Consider the following 9,299-nt stretch of genomic DNA (forward strand, 5'->3'; position numbering starts at 1 on the left):
CTCTGGTGCTCGGTCTTCTCTCCATCCTTCCGAAATGGCCTTCCTGCCAGTCCCGGGCGGGGGCCCTGCTCTTTGATCTTCTGTCAACGGCCCGACAACGACCGCAGCCACGGGGGGCGCCAGCCGCCCGGCCTCCTTAGCTTAGGCCCCTCCCACCGGCAGCAGCTGTGCCCAACCAGCTGCAAGCGAAAGCGGACCGCCAGCACCTGCGGGCAGAGGCAAGGGGCAGCTCTCTCTCTCGGGAGGCACGGGGACGCGCGCGCGCACACACGCCTGCCTGCCTGCCTGCCGAAAAAAAAGAAAGAAAAGGTGTACATACTAAGTTTTTTGGAGGGAAAACGCCCGGCTGTCGAAAGGGGCCCGCCTGCAAGGACGGGGACACACACACACACACACACACACACACACACACACACACACACACACACACACACACACACACACACACACAAGCCACGCCTGCCTCCCAGGGAAAAGGAGGAAAAAACTAAGTTTTTTGGAGTGAAAACGCACGGGAGCCGAAAAGGGGGCCGGCCTGCTTGCCGAGAGAGTCGAGACGCGGGAAAGCGCACGGAGGGAGCACGGGAACGGGGAGGGGGAGAGAGAGACACAGAGGCACAGAGACACACGGATGGACGAGAGACGAGACCGGAGAGGAAGGAGCTCCGGTCCACCTCGCTTGTTTGCTAGCTACGTCTGTCTTTTCACCGCTGAGAGAAGGTAGTGCACCGTTCCCGGAGGCGCTGCAATACCGGGCCGATGCGTGGAGAGGACGGAGCAAGCTCCTGATCCAGCTCCCTGTTCCAAAAATCCGTTTAATATGTGGTCCCCCGATGGGGGACATATCAGATATTAAACTGATAAGAACAGATTTTTTTTTTTTTGTTTTTACACAATAATACAAAAAGAACAAAAATCAAAAACCCCAAACATAACCAAACAACAACGTTATCCCAAAAGTCAAACTACCAAAAAAACAACAAAACCCAAAAAAACCATGGAACACCAAAATTTCCCTAATCCCGCACCTTATTCAAATCACATCCTCCCTTCCCAAATTTTTCCCATTTCTACAAAGAATACAAACACCCTTAACACCAAACTCCCCCCTCAACACATTTTAGACCATAATACACAGACACAAAGTTAAACCATCGCCTCAGGGTCCTCTAAACAGCGAAAACAAACCTTTCCACCTCTCTTTGGCCGCTGCAAAGCCCCACCGCAAAACGTCCCTTTTAATTCTCCCGCACACATCTGCTCTAATTCTCCCCACCACCATCCTACTTGTGACTTGCACATTGTGCTTGACTAAGTCATCCCTTGACGCCCAGATATGAAACTTAATAATGCTGAGCGTGACCCAGAGCAAAAAATTGACACTCCATTTCTTGACACGAGGCATTCCCCTCATAATCAGAGCGAAAGTTAAAACAAAGTCCTTTGTCACCAAAAAACACAAACTGGCGCTTTGGCTCCACACTTCTCTCGCAAACCTACAGTCCCACAAATCATGCTTTATGGACTCAACGTCCTTACAAGACATCCTGGGACACAGGGGCTGTCTCGACAGTCCGTGCTTACACATGGTTTCCCCGGACTGCCATCCTGCCCCACACCCCCAGCCAGTTCAGGTCTTTATGACGGTTGTCCAAACCACTTGGCTGAATCCTCCTCCATACTTCCGTAGTCACCCCCAGCACAGCCGGACTCTCCTCCTGCCTTATCATGCCGTACATGCGTCTATGGTCCAAAAGTACCTGCCCCTCTAACCTCAGGGTGCTTTTTAATCCATTCGATCGCATGCTTGTAATGCCACGGGGGTTTTCGGCCTTTGGGGTAGCATTTGACCAAATTACCAAATGTCTCACAACATGAGACATCCACAACAGGACAAAGAATCTGCACGGATGGGACACCGAAGCATGCAATAGCAAACACAATCTAGAAATGAAAAGACAATCCAACTTCAAGGGGATATCTGGAACCCCCCTGCCACCCTCCTCCACTGCTCTGTACATATCAATTCTCCGGATATATTCATACTTTCCACTCCAGATAAAACTGAATACTGCTCTCACGACCTTTCTCCGATAGCACCCAGGTAGAGGGAACACTTCCGCTAAATAGAGCAGAAGCGGCAGGATGTCTACCTTTAGCACTAAAACCTTCCCTACCAAGGACAAAGGTCTTTGACGCCAAAGGCCCAACCTTTGATACATTATCCGCAGACGCCCTTCCCAATTGATAGCAGCTGAACCAGATGCCTGAAATAGGATCCCCAATACTTTAACAGGCCCATCCGCTACCGGGATCCCACCAACTGCATCTTTCCTATCTTTCCATGTTCCAAAATATTTGATTGTACATTTATTCACATTTAAGAAAGCCCCAGTCCCAACCGTAAAATCCTGAATAATTGCTAAAACTCTATACAAACTCACATCCGAACTTAAAAACAAAGAGACGTCGTCCGCATAAGCGGCTACCTTAACTCTCAGCCCACCACTCCCTGGAATAAGGATGCCCTCCACCAAACGATCACCGCGTATTTTCTTCAACAGGGGCTCAAGATATAAAACATACAGCAGCGGAGACAAGGGACATCCCTGTCGCACTCCCCGCTGGACAACAAAACTTCCCCCTAAAAAACCATTCACACACACGCTGGATTCAGCATCCTTGTAGAGGACCCGTACCACCCCACAAAACTTTCGCTACATCCTAAGCGCCTCAGGGCCTCCCAAAGGAAGCCATGGTGGACCCTATCGAAAGCTTTATTTTGATCCAAGTTAACCATCATGAGGGGGAGACCTCTATCCTCTACCCACTCTACTATATCTCTAATCAACTGCAAAGTCCAACTAGCTCTGCGACCCTCCACCCCACATGTTTGGTCTATGCCCACCATGGTTCCCATCACCCGCCTTAAACGACGACCCAGCAGTCTAGCGAGGATCTTATAATCGCTACATAAGAGCTGAATGGGTCTCCAATTATCTAAAACACTTTTATCCCCCTTCTTATGTATCAACATAATAATACCCCTCCTCATCGTCAACCCCAGGCCCTTACCGGCGAGGATTTCCTTAAAAACTTCCATCAAAAGGGGCTCCAATTGATCCCAAAAAGCACGATAAAATTCTATCGGAAGGCCATCCACCCCCGGGACACTACCTGTCCTCAAACCTAACATTGCATCCCTCAATTCAACGGAAGACAGACTTTGGTCTAATTCAGAGGCATCAAAAGAACAGTCAATCCTCTCCAATAAACTGTCCCACACTTCCCGTCTGACTGTTTCCTCCGAAAATAAGTCCTTATAATAATTTGTGGCGCATGTCACCATCTCTTCCATATCCTCCGTGATTCTTCCATCAGCCATCTTAAGCTCCCTTAGGAGTGTCCTCTCCTGTCTGGCTCGCACAGTACCAAAAAACTGCGCCGAGCATTGTTCATCCTTCTCCAAAGCCACACCTTTTATTCTAAAAAAGAAGTCTCTGGCCTTCCTCATCCTTGCCTCTCTGAGTGTGGACTTTAACTTCGAAGCCTTCTCTTCCTGAAAGGTGCCAGTAAGGTTACAATCCGCATACAAAGCCTCAAGTTCTTTTTGCAGTGCAACAAGCATTTTCTTCTCTTCGTACCTCCTTTTTCTGCAATACGAAATAGTGAGGCACGCGACCTTCCTCTTACATGCCTCCCACCATTCAATTTTCGATGTAAAATCAGAAAGCTTGTTCTTAAAGCTATCAATAAAATCCGAAATTAAAACGCGGTAACCTACCTCTTCTAAAACTGACACATTCATTCTCCAACAACTCACACCAAAACGCGGGCGAACAGACTCAAAGGAAACCAGCAAAACCATGTGATCCGAAAACCAGTTAGGTATCACATGCAGCCTCTGAATTTTACAGTTCCGTGAAGTAAAAACATAATCCAACCGGCGCCTATGGCCTCTACTATTTTCCCATGTAAAATGTTTAGCCCCCTGTTTAAATTCTTTAAAACAATCCCTCAATTTAAAACGTTGAATTAATTCCCTCAACCTCCGTGCACTCCCACCTTGCGTGTCTGAGATATCTATGTTAAAGTCTCCCCCTAAAAAAACCTCCCTGTTTGTATATAACCAAGGCTCCAGATCCTTCAAAAAGGAGGGCTGCAAAGCTCTCTCCGCTGGGGCGTACACCCCAACCACCCGCACCCTGACCTTCCCCCAAGTCCCGTCCACCACCAAAAGGCGCCCGGGCACTACAGAGGTCACCTCGGTGGCTTGAAAACCTGGATCCCCACATAAAATACCCAAACCGGAGGAGTGCACCCCACCCACACTCCACCAAGAGGGACCTTTCTTCCACTCCCTTGAGAATTTACCAATATCACCGGGACCCTCCAAATGCACCTCCTGAAGAAAACAGAGACTAGGGTTTAAGTCTCCAAGATAAGAGAACACTGCTAGCCTCTTCACATCATTCCTCAGTCCTTGCACATTACATGAACAAATCTTATTGATATTCATAATTACAGTTATGAGGAATCAAAACCATGCACCAGAAAGCCATAACTGTCCTCCAACCCATCCGCGTTTGGCGGCGTCAAACACGAGGGGGTCAGGGGGAAACCCAGACCCGGAGAAAACCCCTCCTCCGATCCAGGAACACCACTGAGTTGCAATGTCCCATCCGCCTCAGAACCGCTGATACCACCCGCCTCCACCTGACTCTCCTCTTGGGGTGGCCCCTCTTCTTGGCGTCCCGCTAACGGGTCCGGCGGTTTTCTTTCTTCTTGTACTGGGACAATTTCTGTTCCCACCTCCTTATCCACCACCTCTTCCCTAACTTCCACCTCACTCGCTTGTTGCTCTTCTACTTCTTCATTAGAACCACTCTCCTCCTGCCTTTGATCTTCATCTCCATCCGGCTCCTCCTCTGAAACAGACTCCTCCTCCTCCATATCAGACACTTCAGAAACTGCTGCAGACACCGGGGTCTCACCCTCCTCCGATGAAGAACCTGCTTCCTTAGCCCTTTTTTCCTCATTCCTCAACCCGTCATCTTCACGAGTGTCCCTCGCCCTTTTCTTGTACTTCTTCCCTTTCCCAACAATTTGCCATGCGGACGACGGACCCGCCTCCCCTTCTGTAACAACCTCCGATCCTACAGCAGTCAAACCTTTTTCAAAAAGCTCGCTTTGTGCAGAATTTCTTCTTGCCTTTAAATCTCTCTGCTCCAGTCCCTCTGCATACCTGGACGTGCCTTCCCCTGGGTCCTGCACAGCTAATTCCTGGTGCGCCTCCTGATGAACCTCTTCCTTAGTTCTTCTCTCCTGTCCCTCAGCAGCAACGGGCGCATGATCTTCAGGCATAGAAACCCTACTAGAAACCACAGAGGCAAAACTAGACGCTCTTCTAGGACACGCTTTATACAAATGGTCCTGTTCCCCGCACAAATTGCAACATATAGGGTTACTACATCTTGCTGCCACATGCCCAATCTTCCCACATCGTCGACATACTTCATTTGTACAATCCATCGCAATGTGTCCATCCAACCCACATTTGCGGCACGTACGCGGCTGACCCGGATACAGCAAATAACCTCTGTTCGATCCGATATAAAAATTAGCCGGGGGACGCAAAACTCCACCTTCTGCAAAATCACACGTACGGAAGCGGGCCATAAATCTCCATTTCCCAGTCCAATAACGTTCCTCGTCCCAAAGTTTCCGACCCGCACCCTGAATGTCCATAAATCTTCGCAAAAAAGTTACAATTTCTGCTTCAGGCAAATGAGGATTAAACATATGCACCATCACCGACTTCAATTCCCGGGCGAACAAGGGATCCACCCAAAACTTATTCAGCGGCTCATACTCCTTCAAAAGCTGTATCTTGTTCCAAACCCTGATACATTCCTGTTCCGACGTCACTGTAAGATCATAAATACATTTCGCCTGGAAATCTTGAATCGCCAGCACATCCCTATGCTCAATTCCAAGAACCTTGCAAACAATGTCCTTCTCAAATTTTCCCCTCACCATCCATTCCGCACGTTCCTCCTTATTTTTCAACACGAAGCGCACCGAGTCCTTCAGTTGCCCCTCACGGGACAACTGGGGCTCGGCCGCCGATGCCGCAGGCAGCTCACCCTTCCACGACGTCATCTTGGGAGCCCCACCTTCACCCCCTGGGCTCAACCCAGGGCGATTCCAGTGGTGGCTCGATGTCTTCAGCCCGCTTCCGCTCCCTCCGCTGTCCTGACGTCCTCTCCGCAGGTAGTGCCTCCTCCGATGACTCCAAAATCTTCTCCAGCAGTCCTCCGACTCTCCTCCCACTCTCTTCAGGTCCCCTCAGCAAAGACTACAGGCCGCGGTCATGCCACGCACCAGTAGATCTTGGCCAAAAGGCCGAGAAGAATTTTTTTTTTGTTTTTTTTATTACAAAAATAACAAAATCACAAACTATTTACAGAAAAAAGAACTAATGACAACAATGCAACACAAAGCAGAAACAACAATACCAAAAAAAAACACTGTTAACCAAATTAAGACAATGTACCATTAACCCCTTCCACCTTTCTTTTGCGGCGTGGAGTCCTCTTTTACGGATGTCTAAAATTATTTCACATTTCACTCGGTACAGCAGTCTATTATACAACCCCGTCACACTCAATTGAACCCCATTTTTGACTAGGCCATTCCGCGCTTTCCACAGTTCCAGTTTCACATGACTCATGAGTACCCACAAGACCCAAGTCGTCTCCCAGGGATACACTTCTTTCTTTAAACCGTATAAAACCACATTCAAAGTAAGTACAAAATTCAATGCAATCATTCCAAACAATAGGCTGCACTTTGCCCACATTCTCCCCGCATAATCACAATCCCAAAAAACATGGCGAATGGACTCCAATTTATTACACGCCGCCCTCGGGCAGTGCGTCTGCAAAGTCAGTTTGTGGCGATGCAAGAGCTCTCGCACAGGGAGCCGCTGCCATACAATAAACCAGTTCAGGTCCATCAGGTCGTGCTGCAGTCCTCTGGGCTGGATCCGGCTCCACACTTCTTTGGGCAGCTCCCCGACCAGGTCCACTTTGCTTCTGGCCATCACCGTCCCGTACAAGGCCCTGTGGTCGGACAACACTTTGCCTTCCAGACCCTGTGCGTGCTTGCCGATCCACCGGTAGGCCTGACGATAGTGCCAGGGCATGTCTTCTCCATGGGGCGCCTTATTGTCCCACTCAAAAACCCCCCTCAACCTTCCCGCCAACCAAAACCGAACAAAATAAACCCCCACATGTTCCACAGGCCTCTTCGAGGCCGCACACAACGATGAAACAAAAAGACTGGACAATTTAGCAGGCAAGGATGGAACCCCCCTTCCTCCCTCCTCAATGGGTCGACACATGTCCACACGCCCGATGTATTCATATTTTTTGCCCCACATAAACCAGAAAACCTCCCTCGTCAAATACCGATTGAGCCTCAAAGGCATGGGGTAAACTGAGGCTAGGTACCCTAAGAGCGCCAGCACCTCGATCTTGATGATAAGGGCTTTCCCCACATAAGTCAGACCCTTATTCTTCCACCTCCCCAAGCGTATCCGTACCTTCTCCAACTTCTCGAGCCAGTTGTAATTGGCCGTGTCTTCCTCTTTAAAATGCACACCCAGGATTTTCAAGGGGCCCCTGCACACTTGTAGTCCCCCCACTCCATCCTGTCTGTCTCTCCACCTGCCAAAAAATTTAATGTGGCTCTTCCCTCTATTCAGTTTGGCCCCGGACGCCTTGGCAAAGACTGCCAGATGGTTTAGCGCCCCCTGCAGGTCCACATCGGAAGCCATAAACAGAGTGATATCATCGGCATATAGGGCAATTCTAGCCCTCTCCCCACCGCTCCCAGGCACCAAGATGCCCTCTATTTTTGGGTCAGAACACACTAACCGGGCATAGGCCTCAATATACAGCACAAAAAGCAAGGGAGAGAGAGGGCACCCCTGTCTCACTCCCGCATCCTGCCACACCATACCTCCGACATGCCCGTTGATCAAAATTTTGCTCCCCACCTCCCTATACAAAAGCCGGACCCAACCAATAAAACGAGGACCGAACCCCATGCAATCCATTACCCGCCATAAAAAATTGTGAGACACCCTGTCAAAGGCCTTTTCCAAATCGAGGCTGACCAACATTAAAGGAACATCTCTCTGCCCCGACCAGGCAATAACATCCCTCACCAGTTGCAACGGCCAGCTGATCTTCCGCCCTTGGACCCCGCAGGACTGTTCTTTCCCGACAACTGTTGGGAGCACCTTTTTCAACCTGTTCACCAAGACCTCGCCAGAATCTTATAATCGGTGCACAATAACGTCAGGGGTCTCCAATTTCTCAAGTCCGTAGCCTCTCCCTTTTTATACAAGAGTATTAACAGGCCAGTCCTCATAGAGGTTCCCAGGTAACCTTTTTCCAGGGCCTCATTTAATACTAAAAGCAAGATGTCCTTCAACTCTTCCCAGAAGACAGAATAAAATTCCACGGGCAGGCCGTCCATACCAGGCACTTTACCCCTTTTCAGGTCACGCATTGCTACTGCCAGCTCTTTTACAGTAAAGGCCCCTTCCAAGCCTGCCCGTTCCTCATCCGTGAGTGCTGACACCACAGACCCTAAAACATGTTCAACGGCTGCGTCTTCTGTCTCCTGCTTCGTAAACAGCCCCTGATAGAAGTCAGTTGCGACACGCAGCATACCATCCCTATCAGTCACTGTTGTGCCCTGTCTATCTCGCAACCCTTCCACCACTCGCTTACACTGCCTTTCCTTTATGCTCCGGAATTGAAAAGAAGAGCATGTTTCTTTAAACTGCAGATGCTCTATATGAGCTTTAAAAAGGTATCTGCGAGCCCTGGTTTCGTAAAAATTCCTCAACTGCTCCTTTTGCCTATTAATGTCCTCAAAGTCCACAGCCATACCTTTATTACAGTTTTCATATAATAAATTCAAGCGCTCCTGCAGTAATCGTCCTTCCTTCTTTTCCTGCACCTGCCTCTCCGTGCAATAGGCCCTTGTAACTCCTTGGATCTGTCTTTTGACCATATCCCACCATCTTAACAGGGAAGGCTGCTCACCTCTTTCCGCCCACAGCTTCTCCAGTTTCCCTTTTATTAAATTCCTATAGGCTGCCTCTTCTAATACCTCAGTGTTCAACCTCCAACACCCCTTTCTAAACTTAGAGCCTGAGCCAGCTATTTCGACCCTTACCAGGTCGTGATCAGAATGCCAAAAGGGTGAGATAGATGCACTCT

At 49.2% G+C, this 9,299-nt stretch overlaps 1 non-coding gene across 1 annotated transcript; it reads right to left on the reverse strand.

The window, feature by feature from the left end:
* Window positions 1-718: 718 nt before the first annotated feature.
* On the reverse strand, window positions 719-912 carry LOC148810253 (U2 spliceosomal RNA). Its single transcript, XR_016086807.1, has one exon. It is a non-coding gene; the product is annotated as a U2 spliceosomal RNA (small nuclear RNA).
* Between the last annotated feature and the right edge of the window lie 8,387 nt (window positions 913-9,299).

This window comes from Atractosteus spatula, unplaced genomic scaffold (assembly GCF_055471065.1).
Source record: "Atractosteus spatula isolate fAtrSpa1 unplaced genomic scaffold, fAtrSpa1.hap1 Scaffold_10, whole genome shotgun sequence".
Classification (NCBI taxonomy): domain Eukaryota; kingdom Metazoa; phylum Chordata; class Actinopteri; order Semionotiformes; family Lepisosteidae; genus Atractosteus; species Atractosteus spatula.